General features: G+C 38.6%; 1 protein-coding gene across 4 annotated transcripts in view; it reads right to left on the bottom strand.

The window, feature by feature from the left end:
• LOC134867673 (PTB domain-containing engulfment adapter protein 1) overlaps positions 1-19464 on the bottom strand; it is a 118028-nt gene that overhangs the window by 53286 nt on the left and 45278 nt on the right. Inside the window, exon 2 of one of the 4 annotated variants that reach the window (XM_063888407.1) lies at positions 16528-16613. The exons of 2 other annotated variants lie outside the window; for them this stretch is intronic. The gene's annotated coding sequence lies outside the window, so the exon portion shown is untranslated. The remainder of the gene's footprint in view (positions 1-16527; positions 16614-19464) is intronic. One more of the 4 variants, XM_063888408.1, reaches the window with a different exon arrangement.

The following is a 19464-nucleotide window of genomic DNA, read 5'->3' as shown; positions in this document are numbered from 1 at the left end:
ACATCTTTCCAGACTTTGTTTGGTAACTAGGCTACCGCATCATAATTTTCCATTGTTTAAGGTAAGCAAAATGTACAAGAACAAAAAGTCAGTTGTAATATGTAGTATAATGAGCAATATGATAAATAAATACCCAACATATATACCTTTATCTTCTTTCTGCACCAATGCTGACCGTCCTCATAGTTTACACGTTTACACAACTTCAGAAAAATCCAATTATTTCACTCCTGGCTTTGATGTGTGTGTGGGGGTGGGGAGGGGGTGGAAAAGCAGGAATGTGCATCTCAATGAGAAGTGTCTCAGTGGATTCTCATTGAGATTTGCAGCCTCCACATGATTTGTGTACCATCTAAGCAGTAATGCAAAGTAGCGGTGGTACAGTCGGTGGATTTCCAGTTGGCATGGCTTGTCCTGAACGTCCCTGCACCACTGCACCAACCGTTATGATGACTGTAGCCCTGAGTAAAAGCAAAACTTTCTATCCTCATCTACTGCTTTTAACTACATTACCACAAGCCAATGTGAGATGAAATAATTTACCTATCCTTGAATCAAAGTCTCAAGTAGCAGGAATTAAATGGGTTTACATTTCTTCCTATACTGCTAAATACAGAAGGGAATTTTGGGCCAATCGCATTCTTTGAACTCAAGATTTTGAGACCGGACTGTCTTGTCCTTGAATCATTGTCAATGTAGTCTGTACCTCTTTTGTCGGAAGAACAAACACAGTCATCCATGGGTTAGTGGTCTCACAAAGCTTGTTATCAAATCATTCAGATTTTCCAAACATCAAACAAAAAGCAGGAATTGTACAACTGCCAAACACGTTCAGCATGATCAGAGAAAAGTGTATCGAAGATATGATCTACCTACCTGATCTGTGAAGCTGTACGTACATGCTCATAATGGTTGTGCATGTCAACATTTACTATAAGTACTGAGCAAAAAGCACAACCAAGGCTGACTTGAATGTCAATAGTTTTTAATATATTTCAAACAATCAAATATTGACCTTATGTTGACACTTTAAGAGAACCACTCCTAAATCTATAAAGTCTAATGTCAAACCATCCGATAGTTGTCGAGCCCCATCACTAAAAACCTCAAATATTAAAAGGGGGATTGAGCATGCATGATGCTAGCACCATGCTCAAAACGTACACTTATTTTCCAGTCATTCAATAAATAATATTACTTGATTCTTGATCTCAATCCAATCCGCAGAATTCAACTGGTGGCCTTAACCAAATATGGGAAGGAATGACTTCATTCTATTTGTTCATAACATACAGCGTGGATGCCTTCCAATTATTATACTGCCATACCCTTTATGAAGCCATAAAAAAGATTGAGTATTTCCGAACAGATTGAATGTAAAAGACAGGATGTTAAATGCCTCCAGTTGTATCTAAAAGCATGCAAACAGGAATCTTTTCTTGCTATTCCTAACCACCATCCTCTGCACTGGAGAAAGGTCACAGTGAATGAGCCGCCTAGAGAGCACAGACAGCCTAATGACAGTTCATCATAATTATGCGCTACAGATTGCGACAGATATATGAGTAAGAGGGTCAAAGGCGCAATGTCATGACTAAGTAGTAAGTCCCAATCGTTTGCACATGGCATGCAACATACGCACTTCTTTAGAGAGCTGCAGTACGTACTAAAAGTACAAAAAGGCAATTTGGAACACATCCTATGAATACATGAGTTATGCCAAAAAGTCAAATGATATCTTTAGAGGTGCACAACAAGAAACCACCAAAGCTAAAGTTGTTCTAGGGAAGTGTAGTCCCTCAAGCAGCCACGAGATGGCTTCAAGAACATTTTTGTTTTGTTGAAGTGATTGGGAAAAACAGAAGGAGATATAACATTTCTACAGGAAGACGTCAGGCTATAATTTGCTACTTCAATAATCAGAATATTCAAAAAAGCTAGTTCTTAGATATTTGGAGGCCCAGAAGCTTTTTATGTAAAGATTATAATATTATATACCAGATACTACAGCTGCCAAACAGATAAGATTTGTATCTTTATATTATGGCGGAAAAATAAAGTACCATACTAGAACTGTATACTCAGCTCCTGTTTACAAGTCAAACATAATGTCACCTGGGGAGCAATCTATAGAATGTGTTCTCATTGTTAAGTCAAGCGGTAAGTCGTTGGAAGGCAAAGTGAATTGACGCTCATTTAAAACAGAATCACGTCACACAGATCAATTTGCCTCCAAACTGTACAGCATGAAACCTCAATAGGTCATGAACTGCCCTTTTTTCGCTGAATCTACACGAGCAAGCTAATTAAAAGAGACAAGGTAAGCAATATTATGAAACACAGGGCGTTGGTGTCACTGCAGAGAAACACACTCGCTCTCGACAGCTCAAAAGGTCATATAATGTCTGCTGTCATGTTGTACTATTGGTATGAATAAATTTACTTTTGAGTTTAAACTTCACCTTTAGTTTTTCATCAACAGGAATCCTAAAAACAATGCCGCATTCCAGAGAGACAGAAGGAATAGAGGGTTTTCAGCATTAGTGAAAGCTGAAAAATAGCTAGTAATTTGGTTATGAACTGACCTGGTCGCTTTGACCAGCTCCAGAGAGGTTTCTATTTCTGCAACCTCCTTTTCCCATAGGTTGGTAGGTTGGTAATATTCCAAGGAAAAAAACCTAAAATATTGTGAGAAATAAATCTGAATTTCTCTTGGATTAAATTTACAAGAGAAAAACCTCTTAAAAAATGTGTTTCTTTTATCAAGGAACCTTCATTCAAGGTTGGATCAACCTCTTCTCCCTACAGCAGTAAACAGAAAGCCACATGCACACACTATTTGAGTATGAAACAGGGCGATATCCTTCATTTGTCCATGGCATTGTAGTTTCAGATCATAACATCACATCAGTGTGTGTGTTTACTTGTAATTAGACCCAATCATTGCAATGGCTGAGTCTGATTGGAAAATATAATTTGATAGGGTTATCCACGTCGGTTTTAATAAACGTGAAGTGGTAGCATCTGTAGCATGATGAGGTTGATCACAACAGAGCTAAAATAATAATTTACTTTTATTCATCAGGTGGTCAGAAACAAGACTCTTTATTGCAAGTTTATCAAGACAAACAAACATTGCTCTAACTCTAAAATGTTGACAGCCTCGGGAATCACTCCAACAGGTTTCTCTTGGCATTTGTAGAAATTTGTAGAAATGCCAAGGAGGAATTCTAACATGTTTCACAGAAAAACACTATGCAGCATTTTTCTTTCGATTTTGATGAACTAAGGGTGTTCTGTATTGTTAAAACCCATCTTATTTTTCAGATAACTCAACAGAATAGAAAATTGGAGACAGACAAAATGGATCAAAGCCTCAGCAATCAGGGTTTGCTGGCCATGATTCCATGTGTTTGTCTGAAGAGCACCAGTCAAACTAAAACAGACTAAGATGCTGTCATATGTTCTAGCTTTTCAAATATCAATACCTAATGTTTCCTTTCTTGAGAAATGTGCAACACACTAGCTGTGTATCCATTAAAGCATTTCTATTCAGATTTTAGATTATCCCGTCAGAAAAGCTTAATTGAAACAGAAAAGCTTGATACAATTTCCTCAATCATGCAAAAAGATTTCTTCACTAGCTGGAGGTACTTTTTGCCTTTGAAGAAAAAGCAGACATTTTTGAATCAAGAATTGCTGCAATATTTGGTCTTTGTTTCTGGAGAGTTTGAAACAAGACCAAAACTAGCTGATTTAAGACAACAGTTATTTGTCAATTTGAAACAAATGAATAGACAAATCGAGGTTTGTTTCTTGTTTGGGACATTTTTTTTTTTGTTCCACAGGAGGATTACAGCAATACGTATAGTATTAGTAATATTATTAGTAATAGTAATATAGTTTAGTATAGCCAATCTGGAAACCTCTGACAAAGCTTATTGTTCCATACCTGTTGATGGAATGCCCTTCAAATGCAATGAAAACAACATTGTGTGCTTGTCTCCACAGTTTGTATTCATCAGTCACATTTGCTTAATTTTCTTTTGGTACCAGTCTTATTCTGATCATTAGGAGTCGAAGAGGAAGGGCCAAGTAATCGTTTCATATTCTTTTGTGTGACCAAAGGGTAGTTAGGGCAGCGGGAGGTTCAATTCTGAAGATTTTATTATTAGTTGCTCACCTTTAAATACTGCTAGTTTAAATGTTTGCTTTGTTCCTGGTATAATCAGGTATAATTAGTAATTTCTCTAATGCAGTGTTTTAGCCCAATTAGGGTTTGGCAGAAGGGTGTGTGAGAGTGGTTGTTTCTGGCAGCTTGCTGAGAAAATGCAGTTCTTTTTAATGAGTCAAATTTTCCAGGGACTTTAGTTCTTCCACTTTGTACATTGAAATATTTGTTGAATAAAAACACTGCCTCTTTAGCACGGACTTTGGCCTCCTGAGCCATTCTTCAATTCAACATCTTTTATTCTACTCATCTCCAGTGCCAGACGCCAACACTAACATCCCTCATTTATGTACTACCACACACTACCACACACACACAAACACTGTGAGTGCTTTGAGCAAAGAGTTTCATCTTGTAGTCTGGCAAATTCACAGGATTAACATTATTTAGCGACAATTGAGCAATTTACCAGACGACAGAAGTCTTTCAGAGGACATTATTGGGGGTTATCAGCTTAAATTGGTGGGCTGAATGCGAGAGATACACATTTTTTATAAGGTATTTGCACAAGTCAGGGAGGAACAGATTATTTGGTTTCAATTCAAATCCTGTATAAGAGATATCCTTCAGTAATTTAAAGATAAGCAAGCTTCAGCGTCGGTGTGAAAAGCAAACCTGTACTTTGGATATTTATACAATAACGCTCTATCAAGACAGCTTGATTATAAGTGGCAACAGTAAGACAGTATAGTGAGTTCTCTACTCTGACAAGGTCAATACTTTATTGAGCACAGCATTATTCGGCTAGTTCAAAGTTAGAAGAGCAAATAGTCATGCGTAGATGAAATCGCAAACAAATATGGATTTTATACTCACACCCACAGGTTATGAAGTACTGATCCCTTTGGGTTTTTTGGTGTAACATTCTAAACCAACAGAGGACACACATCAATTTCATCTGTCCATTTGACATGTTATTATACACTATGTTGGAGTAACAAATTCTGACCCTCTTCTTAAGTACACAATAAATGGTGGAAGTTCAAAGATGCTTCATCTCTCCAGGTTTTGCAAAAGTTCGACCAGTGATGAGGTACATTTGACTCTGAAGCTGTGTTAGAAAGATGGACAACCACAGTCAAGGTCCAAATGTATTCTTACAGTGTTGACTACATGCATATATACAGGCATACATTTAAACTATCCTTAAGGCAACATACATTTCCTTTAATTTCAGGCTAAACTGGAAGTGAGTACCATATTGAGACTCTGTATATGAAATGTAATGAGTCATGTTATAACACCTTTACTCCAGGAAGAGGAGTGCCATTTGTGGTTCTGTTCCACAGTAAACAGTCTGAATCTAAATTAATGTCATTGTCGCAATGGAGTGGTGCGGGAATCAGTCTTAAAACCCCAAAGTGAGTTTGCATTTGAACACTTCCATGTCCCTTTGTCTTTTTTATTGACTTTCGTTCGGATGCCTCATATAAGTCCCACCTTAGTGGAGGTGACGTGAAGTCATGCAACTGTTTGTTTATAGCATTAGCTATTCCTTCAAGCTGTTCAGAAGTTGATGTACCAGTTCCTAACAAACAAGTCTTCCTGAAATTGTTTTCTGGTGTTATATACTGTTTGTATTTCTCAATGCACTTCTCAATGTTTATATGTCTTGAGAAACATTGACTTCTAAATCATTGCGGAGGTGATAATTATGTGTGGTAAGTAACCTTTTTTTGGAATTTGATCTTTGGGGGAATTCCTGTATTACACTTGAGATAAAGGAAGTGGATTGTTTACTTTCTGATTTACCTAGTTTTGACAAAATGTTCACAGGGGCGCAGTTGGACTTTGGTTAAACATCACCAACTGCAACTTGGTACATTGAATTATTCCTGTTATGCGGGTCTAGGGTTAAACACAACTGCACACCCTTGTAATACATTAATAAAAAAACAGATGTTTCAGGAGAGAGAAAGGAAAACCTTCCACCACATCATTTTGAAAAAGTAAAATGTTGGTATGCTTCATGAGGATGGAAAGTAAAAGAGGGAGGAAACACACTTTTAGTGAAACCAAATTGCAGTGTTTCAGCCCTAATATCCACACAGAGTGCCCACAAGTCAAGGAGCTGTCAGGCATTCTTAAGTAAGGCATTTCGACAAAACCAATTCCCTCTGAGATTAATGCCGCTTTTCCACCAACCCAGAGCCGGAGCTGGAGCCTTTTTTCGTGTTTCCAACGCAGCGGCGCCGACTTTAAGCACCGAAAAACCGGAACCTTCAAAATCCAAGAACCAAATATGTCACGCTTACTTACTTACTAGTTCATGGCGAGTACAGCGAGTACAAGTTAAAAAGCAGTAAAGTGACTACAACGCGACCACGCACTTATAAAATACACACTTTATAAAGTCAGGCAACACTAACCTACGGTGGTGTATTGCTATCACACTAAAAAAAAAAATAAGGCTCAGTATCAAGTAATTACGTGAAAGTTTGTTGTTATAACAAGATCTTTTTCACGTTTAAACAAGATAAGTATCATGTTATTACATGAAATTATCACGTTATTTCATGATAATTATATTTTCACGTTATAACGTGAAAATATCATATCACGTTATAACGTGAAATTATCACGTTATTTCAAGATATGATATTTTCACGTTTTTACAAGATATGCAACTATCACGTTATTCTGAGATAAGAAATCCACCAAGTCTGACTGGGCTTTCCTCCTGAACAACCCCAAGAACTTCAGTCGCCTCCTTAGCGTTGGCATGCTTATTATAATTCCGTCCATCCTAAGAAATGCCAATATCTCCCAGTGTCTCAGGCCAAGTAGGAAATAAAAGCATATATTATCAGAAACATCCATCTCGGGCAATTCGGTTGCGCGTCGGTCCGTTTTACTTCCTTTATAGGCTATTTCTTTGAAGCCAACGCTGTTTCGTCCATGTCATTATCTTGAAATAACATGATATTTTCACGTTATAACGTGATAATTTCACGTTATAACGTGAAAATATAATTATCACGTTATAACGTGAAAATATCACGTTATAACGTGATAATTATATTTTCACGTTATAACGTGAAAATATCACGTTATAACGTGATAATTATATTTTCACGTTATAACGTGAAATTATCACGTTATAACGTGATAATTACATTTTCACGTTATAACGTGAAAATATCACGTTATAACGTGAAAATTATTTTTTTTTTTAGTGTGATAGCAATACACCACCGTAGTACAGAGCAGGCAGACGTTTTCCTGTTGTTTTGTACTATTGCAGCTATCGGAAGGAATCAATAGATGGGCTACACAGGCTGCCATCAGAAGTAAAACCATAACGAAAACTACGCCGGTACAATGTGCCTGTAGAAAACGGCTTATGCCACATCAGGATAGCAAAGTAGTGAAGATAGTCAGAGTAGCCTCGCTTGCTATGCTAACATTACCTGTCTAAAGCCAGAGACACTTTCATAACAGCATTGTGATGCCAAACAGCGTCAATTCAGACTGAAACACATTCACTTATGGGGTGGGGGGGTCAGCTTGTGTGACAGTCAGACAGTGAATACTTTTCAACGAACACCGCCGTGAGTTAATATTAGAATAAACGCCGGTGGACGAGCAGCACTCCAGCGGGAGGTAAATGCCGCTGAACCACGGCTCTCTAGAGAGAAGTATAAGGTTGAAGAAGTAGTTCTTTAATTTAATCTGGCCTAGCATGATTAAAAACGGCACAACCATTGACCCGACGCAGTCCTCTATTGACGTTGTTGTCATAAGAGGGCACGTAAACTGTTACGTCATTACGCAAACGATGACGCAATGACGCAGCTCCACTTGAGCTCCACTCGGCCTCTGAGCCGTGGAAGCACAAGGGGTGCTACAGGCTAGAACCAGAAAAGCAAAAAATCGGATCTTGAACCGGATCCGGTTTGGTGGAAAAGGGGCATAAGATTCAAATGTCGGAACATATTGCTAGAGACATGTGTGTGGTATTCCACGGAGGACAGTTGTGGATTGCTGAGGTGGTAAGTCAGTTCAGAAACACCAATCTGTGACAGAATCACACTTTTGCTTCAAATGTTTGTGACTTTAGATCACTGGCATTCACTGGTAAATGATACATCTCTTTGGGATATGTGATGTGCAAGTTCAAACATTTCCAAGATCTTTAGCGTATCCTTCAGATGCGAAGGATCAGAAGGAGTACAAATATCCCATGAGTGGCGTGAAGGAAATAGGTTTCAGGCTGTTCTGACTCCGATATGTTTATCCCTGTGGGATGTCTTTGTAAGGTTTGATGGTAGAATAGTTTTCAAACTCTTTATGGTAGTTAGCCAGCGAGAAAAAGTAGTGCAACCTACTTCCATTAGCCAAGGGAAAAAAACCAAAGCAACCCTCTATTCACCTTTTTTACTTAAGAAAATGATCTAGTCTAAAACACTTCCATTAGGAGGACTGCATGCAGTATTCAGAAAACATTCACCAACTTAAGAAAACATTCACCAACTTAAGAAAACATGCAGCTTCTGTTTTCAGCTTCTTGCAGCATTTTGTTTATGCAGCTCTTTTAGGAAATGCTGCAAATGTTTTTTTCAAGTTGGTGAAAAAGATTGTTCATTTGCATGTTTTTTAGCACATTTTGGTTTGGTTATTTGCCTCGTTTTTGAAAATGATGGGCATTTCTTGGAAGTGCTTTGGGCCAGCCCAGTATATTTTGAATATTCTTGTAGGTTCAATACTTGGGAGGTTTAGCAGAATAATCTAAAGTAACTCTGCCGACAGTTTTGTACTAAGGCTAAAAATAGTACAATTCGGACCAGACAGGGCAATGGCCACTAAAATGTATGAGCTGCAATCTCTGAACTCATTACATCTTTCTTGATGGTGGTCATTATGAATTCAATTTGTGGCAAAGCTACTTGATGCAAATGGGCACATATAAGATAAGATAATGCCCATTTGCATATTTAATCATAACATTAGGGACAACTTGTAATATGAAATATCATTTTAGTTAATGCAAGTAATCAACTGGGTAGGTTTCATTTGGTGCAAGTTGTATGTATGTTACATACATGTATGTGTTTTTGTATTTCAAGAACAGAAATCAGAGCTTTGGATAAAGCTATGTTCAAAATGCGTGTTTTTTGGTCGGTTTTGTAGAGTTAAAGTTTCTTCCATTTACTCACTTGCTGCAAAACAAGTCTGTCCCAAGGCCGCTATACCTGGAGGCACAACCATGTTCTTCCAACAACTATTATCGTGGAAGTAAGGATAACTACCACCGGCCCACTAACATGCGGATGCTCAGACAACATTGCCTTTGTTCAAACAGAACACTTTTATTCAATTTCATCTTTATTTAACCAGGATTGAAAAGAAAAAAAAGAGATCACTTCAGGATTATCATTTTCTCTGTGTTGGAATTCAACAGACACTGGACTGGCTGCCATACATGTATCGATTAAGATTTAAGAAAAATGTGGAGTGGTCTCTTAATTTTTCTGGAGCCATAGGTTGCAGCAGTTACAAACACATTACCAACGAAAAATTCTGTAAGAAGGGAATTGAACAAGTTGGACACGACTCGGGACTCAAACAACATATCTCAGACCAGATTTGATCATGTGGTCAAGCTCACTAAATTCCCTGTTCACTGTTGAAATAACCATTACCATAGGAGGCTGCAGTTGATCAAATCTACAGCGCAAACAGTTAAAGTAGTCGGACATAGAGGCCAGAGCAGTACAACAAGGCTGCATCAACCTCCTCGAGTGGAGGTCGGTTGCATCAACCACCAGGCTTCTGAAAGGAACGGGTGTCCGAGGGCAGACACTCTGACAGGCCGTGAAGTCGCTGGCAGAAGTTGCTGACCTATGTAGCAACTGGCTGTGGCTGAAAAAAAAGGATTCCAACTGGGCTGCAAGGTTACCAGCATGAGGGGTAAAATCGGAGGGGGGCTCACCTTTATGGGGTCAGATCAGTCTCATAATACACAAATGCACACAGAACGATTCACACTTGTATTTCATGATCCGCACAAGCATTTACACTTGTATAATGCACACACAAATTCCGTTGTGTGTGTTCCGTTTCACATACATATAAATAAAATCCAAATACAGAAAAAAGTTCTGTGTATTTTTGATCCACACAAATTTTTCATTCATTTCAAACCTCTGTGCATGGACCGCTGTGCATTCGTGTGTGGGTTTTTTGAGACTCCCCTGATGGTCACCCGATTCGTACTTGTAATGTTTTCCATCTATAGCCTATCAGATGTCTCCTCCATTCTAAGCCAATTACATGAGCGCGCCCCCACGTGGGTATTATATATATATATATATATATATATATATGTCGAAGCGGCAGAAAGCAGAATTCATGCAGTTAAGTGGGACAGTGAAGTGCTCTCAGGTACTGTACGTGTGTGGGCTATCAAGAAAAGTGCGAGCGGCGCGTGCGAGTTTACCGAGCAGATGAATAGAAACAGAATGAAACAAGTAAACAAATATTTATTTGTCCTTTTACTTTGTAAGTTAACAACCGTTTCAAGAAAAATTAAGGCCCCTTAGAATTGGGGGGAGTAATGGTTTATAGTTATTTAATAATTGTGACATATTTTGTACTTTTTGATGGATGTATGAGGATCAAACTGAGTGGGCAAAAAGTTCAAATGAGGGGGCAAAGCCCCCCTTTTGCCCCCTTGTGGTGCCGGTCCGCTCTGCATGAATGATTGAATATGTTTTAGGTATGAATTCTTGTGATGTTAGTGATGTGTTCCTGTTAGCATGGAAGTAATATGGGTGGCAAGTCAGGTATGTAATGCTAATAGACTACCTAGGACCTTAACCGGTTAATCCTATTTAACATCAGCTCTAAATGTTCAATTCCACTCCATCATTAAACACAACGGAATATATGTTTGAATATAATTTGAGCAGGAAACTTTGGATTCATTCTTGCTAAGCTGTCACTAAAAAAGAAAACAAGAGAATGAAAGAAGTTAAAGACATTTATGGCTAATGTTAGATATTTAAGGCAATAATCCTAGGTAGTCTATTAGCATTATATAGCTAACTTGCCAGCAAACGCTAGCATTACATGCCACCCATATTACTTCCATGCTAATAGTAACACATCACTAACGCCACAACAATTCATACCTAAAACCTTTTAAATCATTAACGCAGAGACACTTATCACTTAAAATTTTGCTAGACGCCATGTTGAAGTTGACCTGTCAGCTCCGGACAGCGCAAAATGCGTAAATGAAGCGCTACGTCATGAACGCAAGAAATCATACCCTCGTGGGGGGCGCTCACGTGATTGGCTTAGAATGGAGGAGACATCTGATTGGCCATAGATGTAAAACATTACATAAGTACTAATCAGGTGACCGTCAGTCTCAAAAAACCCACACACGAATGCACAGCTATCCATGCACAGAGAGCGCTTTGTGTTTGCAGGTTCAGCGGTTTGAAACGGATACAAAATATGTGTGGATCCAAAATACACATGTACAACTTTTTCTGTATTTGGATTTTATTTACATGTATGTGAAACGGAACACACAGAATTTGTGTGTGCATTGAAAATACAAGTGTAAATTATTTTGCGGCTCATGAAATACAAGTGTGAATCGTTCTGTGTGCATTTGTGCAGGGTGCGATTTGACAAAAAAACAGAGGGGGGGATGTTTTTTTTAATTTATTCATAGACAAGAACATTGGACTTTTAACTTGCATAACATAGGAGAAAAAAACGCAAAAAGTAGACAGGCCCTTTTTTCGGGTCCGTGGATTAGTCCCCATCACAACATGGCAAAACTTTTAATAACCCATACATGGATTTCTATTCAACGTCACAAAAACATGCGTACGCACTAACAGGCAGAAAGCACCATAGAACAGCATCAATGCTCTCCATGAAAAGACCCTCCAATTAACTTAAATCAAACACTCAAAATAATTCACTAAATAGCACAACGTGCTGTCAACACTCAGGGACAGGTCTGGAAAACTAGACAAAGTAAACAGTCGGCTCTGGTGACAAATTTGTGGTGGCTTTTTCGTTTTTCCTATCGGGGCATTGTCTGCAGCATTTCGGCCCTCTTCTATCCACAATTCTGCAAATGGGTCCTGTAAAGTAAGATGATATGCTGCTCTGAACGCGTTTCATGTTTGGTTCAGCGCTGTTTTTCCTGCGAAGTTCCCGCACAAAAATGTTACAATGTTTTTGTGTTCGATGACGTTCAGAAATATGCACCGTCTGCCAGAAGGCTGCTGAATAGCCTACTCTGATGTAAAGACACTGAAGATCGTTAGATTTCAAGAGTTTAAGTAGTCTAGCAGTTAAGTTGCATTCATCGCTATCAAGGGGGGGAAATCCTTGTCCCCACCGGAGATAAAAATAATTTAGCAGAGGTAGGGATAGGAAAACCAGAGGGGGGGAAATCCTCACCATCCCCCCCTACAAATCGCACCCTGCATTTGTGTATTATGAGACTGATCTGAACCCATAAAGGTGAGCCCCCCTCCGCTTTTACCCCTCATGCTGGTCACCTTGCAGCCCAGTTGGAATCCGACCCCATACACCTTGAGCCATCTAGAGGTGTAGTGGGACTATCATCAACGAAACACTGAGGAAGGAGGATCCCCCCCTGATGACCCCAATGAAGTTATTAACCCTTTGTCCACTCAAGGAATCAAGAAGGGGCCAATTACTATGAGGGATTGTACAGTCAAGTCCTATGAGCTGAAGCAGATGGAACTGTGGATATCTTTTTGTTTCCCTTTATAAATCAGTAAATACTGTCAAAAGATGTAGCTGTCTGTAGGAATAACATGTTCCAAGAATAGTGAATGAAGAAACCCTTTTGTTATAATCTTCAGAATATAGATAGGAATGGAAATCCTCAATTTCCCTCGGGATAAATAAAGCTTCTTGAATATTGAATCTTGAAATGGAGTGTAAAGAGTGGTGTGTGTAAGTGTTACTGAAGTGGAGATTGCTAACTCAGAGTATGAGGAACAACTAATATATAGAAATGGATATTTATTGTGAAATGTCCTATATTTTGCAATACACTAGACATAGAAGTAACTGTGTGGGCTGTTGCTGAAGTTCCATATTTGCTTTTAAGATCAATAGAAAGTGTCTTTTTTTAAAGTAGTGCATCACTGATGGGTACGAGACACATTATCAGTCTCAGAGACAGATCACATGAATCTGTCAAGTCATCCATAATGAATGGTTTCTTACACTTCATTACAGACAGCAACAAGTGCAATGGCCTTTTCAAAAATTCTAAACTATTTTGAAGTTTTCAAACAGTATTTCTCCTATGATTTTTCATCTGTGACTATTTGACGCAAATAAGGACATTTCTTCAAAACAATAAAGGAAAATGTTTTCTTGCAGTTGTAGCACGTCCGCCCCTGTCAGCATTATCCATAATGAATGGATTCTTATGCTTTATTACAGATGGCAACACATGTGTTCATTGCCTTTTTATATCCCAACACTAAACATATTTCTCTTTATCTCCTATCTAGAATATACCCTTTCAGATTCCTAGATGTAAATAAGGTTTAAGGTGTAAATAAAATAACGGGAAATCTGTGAGGCAGAAAACAATTCTGTGTAATACACTGCAGGTAGCAAATACATTGCCTCAGGATTGCCAACATGTTTCACGGGGAATAAAAATGCCTCTTTTGGCTGATGGAACACACTCATAAATCTTAAAGAAGGAATTCAATGGTCCATTTATGACCCAATCGTCCCTCGATAATTCACCTGTAATCTATGCTTCTGTTTCTGCGTGATAAGGCATTCCTGAGCTTCAACATAAAATCCAGGCAAAATTATTTGTACCAGGGCCAGATTTTACTGTCTGACTGTTGTACATGTAGTGACTAAACTGGGAGGCTCTAATAGGAATAACTGTTTGGATCGTGTTTACTTTAAATGAAAGTATAATGAGAAGTAGAGGAGGCACTCGGTAAGTGTCAAAAGATCCACAGACATAATAAAGCACCTCTGCCAACATACATAAGGTCCCTTTTGAGGTGGAAAGCAAAAAGCTGCTATGGAGCACACCGGTCTACAAAAAAAAAGGTTGATCACATTTTCTACCACTTCCTTATTCTTAATGCAATAAAACATCAAAGCGTCTAAAGGAAAAGATGAATCTTGATTGGGCCAATTTTGACCCAGAGTCACCAACAACAACTGCTTATACACTTTATTTTTGGGAAACCTTCAGACTTGGCTAAAATTGTCAAAATCAAGTTTTATGTACTTGTTGTGGAGTATATCATGAAGCTTGTTAGGATAAAAAAAACTAGAGGGTAGTTATTGTATTTTAACTTGAAACGGGTCACGGGAGACCCAAACACAACATAAGGGTTAACACAGTCACGATAAGTGCAATGTGTAGTAAAAAAAAATACAGAATGATGATCTTATAGAATTTAAAACGTGGCTGTAGAATAAACTACCCAACGATATTAGCACAACGTCAAACAAGTACAGCAGTACATTGCAACACACATTAACGCAGCAGTAAGAATAACACACAAATCAGCAAAATGAGTACCTTAACTTTTGGCAGATGTAACGGATAATGTAATATATTTTGATTAAGAATGGTTTTGAATGCAAGACTTACATTTATAGTGGAGTATTTTCTGAATATTTCTCTCACCGCTGCACATAGTCCGCGCCTGACAGAAGCCTGTCCCAATGAACCGTGCCACAGAGAGTATTATTATGATGGGAAATGTAATGTTTTTCGTTGTTGTTATTTACTCATACATATAATCATTGATCTTTAGTGACGTCTTAAACAAACATGCAGCTGGATTTTCTTGCACTCACATGTCCAAAAGCATGCTGTTACATGTCCATACATTTAAATTTTATATCGTCTTTGATATTTTTATATTTGATGAATATTACTAGTGCAAATAACATGTTCGATAAGAATTAATGATGCAAAAGCCTCATTGTAAAGTAAAGTACATGTTTGAAGTATATACAGTATAGTACAAATAACATGTAAGACAAATGTAAACGGTGCAAATATCATGTTTGATAAGTATTAATGTTGTAAATGACATGTTTGATAAGTATTAATGTTGTAAATGACATGTTTGATAAGTATTAATGTTGTAAATGACATGTTTGATAAGTATTAATGTTGTAAATGACATGTTTGATTAGTGTTAATTGTGCAAAAAACATGTTTCTGTAGTATTAGGTAGTTAAGCTTTGACACAGTTCATAATGTTCTCCTTCCCCTTGGGATGTGTTGTTATCTCCCTTAAGGAGGGGCAGCTTGGGCGCTTTGTGGTTGCCAGTTTCTGACCGAGCACAAGCTGACATGAGATATTTACTGTTTAGGGACGTCTAGAAACCCTTCTTATCTGGGACGTAGGTTCCCTGGCGAACATTCCTTTGCCATGGAAGACAGCTCTAGTTAGATTCAGGGTCCATATTTGTTTAGTCTGGCTGATGAGGAATGTTGATTATACACTCTGAACTGGTTAAAACCTCGGACTGCAGAAGAGATCTTCAGAATTGGTCAGGAACCCGCTGTGTCACCTCAGGGCTGCATCAAATGTCTTGTTAATTCTCCGGCTGCATTTTGTTTCTTTACTGCAACAAAAAGCTCTTTATATAAAAATATCAAATATCACGACCGTCGACGACCATGATCTGAACTTTGTATGACTTTCGATTAGCAATGTTTGCTAGAGGGGGTCGGACAAGAAAAGTTTTGATGCTTCTTCTTCTTGCCCCTTTTGAACATGAAGGAAAACCACTTTATTATTTATTGTTAGACCTTGTAAAAAATAAAAGAAATTACATGCATAAAAACCTATATAACACACGACAGGGGAGGAAAAATAGGGCCGTGTTTTAGTGTCTCTATTCTGCTGTGATTTTTAGCATAAGTATATGAATACAAAAATTGCTATTTAAAGAAGAGAGCAGAAAAAGCACTGCCAAGCATATATGCATGTTCGAAGAAGATAAGAAGGATGGCATCAAAATGTCACCTCACTCCTCTTTAAGTTATATCACAGAGCAAAGAGAGCCTGACAGGAATACACACTGCGCTGTGTCAGAGCTGAGTGTAAGCATATTCTACTGCCTGTCTTCTGTATAATCACACAGAAAATCACTGAACAATAAACAGGTGCATGTGTAGTGGGAGGATGTAGGCGGCTGGGGATTTGACTTTCAGGGAGTTATAATGATATGTAATGATAATGGTGGTGTATCTTGATGAATGCGGTGAGAGAGATAAGGTTTCTTACTGTTACTGTGTGCTGTTGATGTTCAGGTTTCTTTGTTGTGCTTCACTCATCTAAAGGCTGGTGGGAGCTCATTAGTGCTGCATCTTCTGCCAGACAAGAAAAAAACACACTTTAGAATCGAGCTTTCAGAGAGCGCTGATGCTGCTGCTGCAAGTCGACCCTGCGCTGATTACATTAAGCCATTTAATACAGTTATTTATGTGTCTGAATGTTATTTACTCTTCTCGTTTAGCAGGAGAAAATATATTTGAAGATTGAAAGAAATCACAGCGTGTTTGAGTCGCAATTAAGGCTGTGACAGACGCATAATGTGGAGCTGATTTTTAGTTTTTCTGTTTACACCGTCAAAGATTGTTTTTCCACCTAACTGCAGAGGCTTTCACAAGTCCCCCTACGCCAGGGGTGTCCAAAGTATGGCCCGAGGGCCCTCTAAAAGTATAATGGAATATGGCCCACAAATTAAACTTTTGCTTGTCTTATATTGTACTTCTCAACTATATACAGTGGGGCAAAAAAGTGTTTAGTCAGCCACCAATTGTGCAAGTTCTCCCATTTAAAAAGATGAGAGAGGCCTGTCATTTTCATCATAGGTACACTTCAACTATGAGAGACAGAATGAGAAAAAAAATCCAGGAAATCACATTGTAGGATTTTTAATGAATTAATTGGTAAATTCCTCGGTAAAATAAGTATATGGTCACCTACAAACAAGCAAGATTTCTGGCTCTCACAGACCTGTAACTTCTTCTTTAAGAGGCTCCTCTGTCTTCCACTCGTTACCTGTATTAATGGCACCTTTTTGAACTCGTTATCAGTATAAAAGACACCTGTCCACAACCTCAAACAGCCATACTCCAAACTCCACTATGGCCAAGACCAAAGAGCTGTCAAAGGAGACCAGAGACAAAATTGTAGACCTGCACCAGGCTGGGAAAACTGAATCTGCAATAGGTAAGCAGCTTGGTGTGAAGAAATCAACTGTGGGAGCAATTATTAGAAAATGGAAGACATACAAGACCACTGCTAATCTCCCTCGATCTGGGGCTCCACGCAAGATCTCACCCCGTGGGGTCAAAATGATCACAAGAACGGTGAGCAAAAATCCCAGAACCACACGGGGGGACCTAGTGAATGACCTGCAGAGAGCTGGGACCAAAGTAACAGAGGCTACCATCAGTAACACACTACGCCGCCAGGGACTTAAATCCTGCAGTTCCAGACGTGTCCCCCTGCTTAAGCCAGTACATGTCCAGGCCCGTCTGAAGTTTGCTAGAGGGCATTTGGATGATCCAGAAGAGGATTGGGAGAATGTCATATGGTCAGATGAAACCAAAATAGAACTTTTTGGTAAAAACTCAACTCGTCGTGTTTGGAGGAGAAAGAATGCAGAGTTGCATCCAAAGAACACCATACCTACTGGGAAGCATGGGGGTGGAAACATCATGCTTTGGGGCTGTTTTTCTGCAAAGGGACCAGGACGACTGATCCGTGTAAAGGAAAGAATGAATGGGGCCATGTATCGTGAGATTTTGAGTGAAAACCTCCTTCCATCAGCAAGGGCACTGAAGATAAAGCGTGGCTGGGTCTTTCAGCATGACAATGACCCCAAACACACCGCCAGGGCAACGAAGGAGTGGCTTCGTAAGAAGCATTTCAAGGTCCTGGAGTGGCCTAGCCAGTCTCCAGATCTCAACCCCATAGAAAATCTTTGGAGGGAGTTGAAAGTCTGTGTTGCCCAGCGACAGCCCCAAAACATCACTGCTTTAGAGGAGATCTGCATGGAGGAATGGGCCAAAATACCAGCAACAGTGTGTGAAAACCTTGTGAAGACTTACAGAAAACGTTTGACCTCTGTCATTGCCAACAAAGGGTATATAACAAAGTATTGAGATGAACTTTTGTTATTGACCATATACTTATTTTCCACAACAATTGGAAAAGAAATTCATTAAAAATCCTACAATGTGATTTCCTGGATTTGTTTTTCTCAGTTTGTCTCTCATAGTTGAGGTATACCTATGATAAAAATTACAGGCCTCTCTCATCTTTTTAAATGGGAGAACTTGCACAATTGGTGGCTGACTAAATACTTTTTTGCCCCACTGTATGTTAACATATATTACACATTATTCAGGTGTTAATGAGCCCAATTTTCAAATAAATGTAGTCATTTAAAATGTAAAACATTTTCTAACAAATCTGAGTTGATAAAAAACTCAATCACTTATTTATATAACAAGCTTGAAATGTAACCTTCATATTCACTCTTATTATCAGCAATCTGAGGCTTCTGTTTTAAGGAATGAGCTGCCAACAAAATAAATGGCTGTTTTCCTTAAAGCAAGTATTGTGCATTATTCACCTACATTTGATTTGTTTTGCTAACTTATAACTTAACTTATGAGGCGATATTCACCTCTTTGTACATTTTTCTGTATGTGGCCCTCAGTGAAAAAAGTTTGGACACCCCTGCCCTAGGCTGTTGATGGTTTGCATTTTCTTCACCAACAGCTTTTTTAACCAAACTTTAAAAACTGAATATTGCAGACACAACATTAAGACAACATTTTGAATATTTTTTTGTCCAAAAAATAATAATATTTTTCACGCTTTTATCCAAAGCAACTTAAAAACACTTCAATAACATAAACATGTCTACTGAAAAGAAACTATGTTAGAATGGCCCTATTATGCAAATATTCATAATTGTATTTAGTGCCTCTACTGTGACAAGTTTCCATGCTTAAACGTTAAAAAAAGCTATTTCATTTTCTCATACTGACTGTGCAGCGGCAACTCTTTCACCCTCTGTCTGAAACCAGAGTCCAGTCTGCTCTGATTGGTTAGCTGGCTGGCTCTGTTGTGATCAATAGCTTGGATAGTCTGCCCCTTAGCCTATCTCGTACAATGTATTTGAGCGCTAGCCAATAGAAGCGT

The sequence above is a fragment of the Eleginops maclovinus genome, chromosome 7, assembly GCF_036324505.1.
Source record: "Eleginops maclovinus isolate JMC-PN-2008 ecotype Puerto Natales chromosome 7, JC_Emac_rtc_rv5, whole genome shotgun sequence".
Lineage (NCBI taxonomy): Eukaryota > Metazoa > Chordata > Actinopteri > Perciformes > Eleginopidae > Eleginops > Eleginops maclovinus.
The sequence above is the reverse complement of the archived record's forward strand: the minus strand, read 5'-3'. Positions and strand labels throughout refer to the sequence as shown.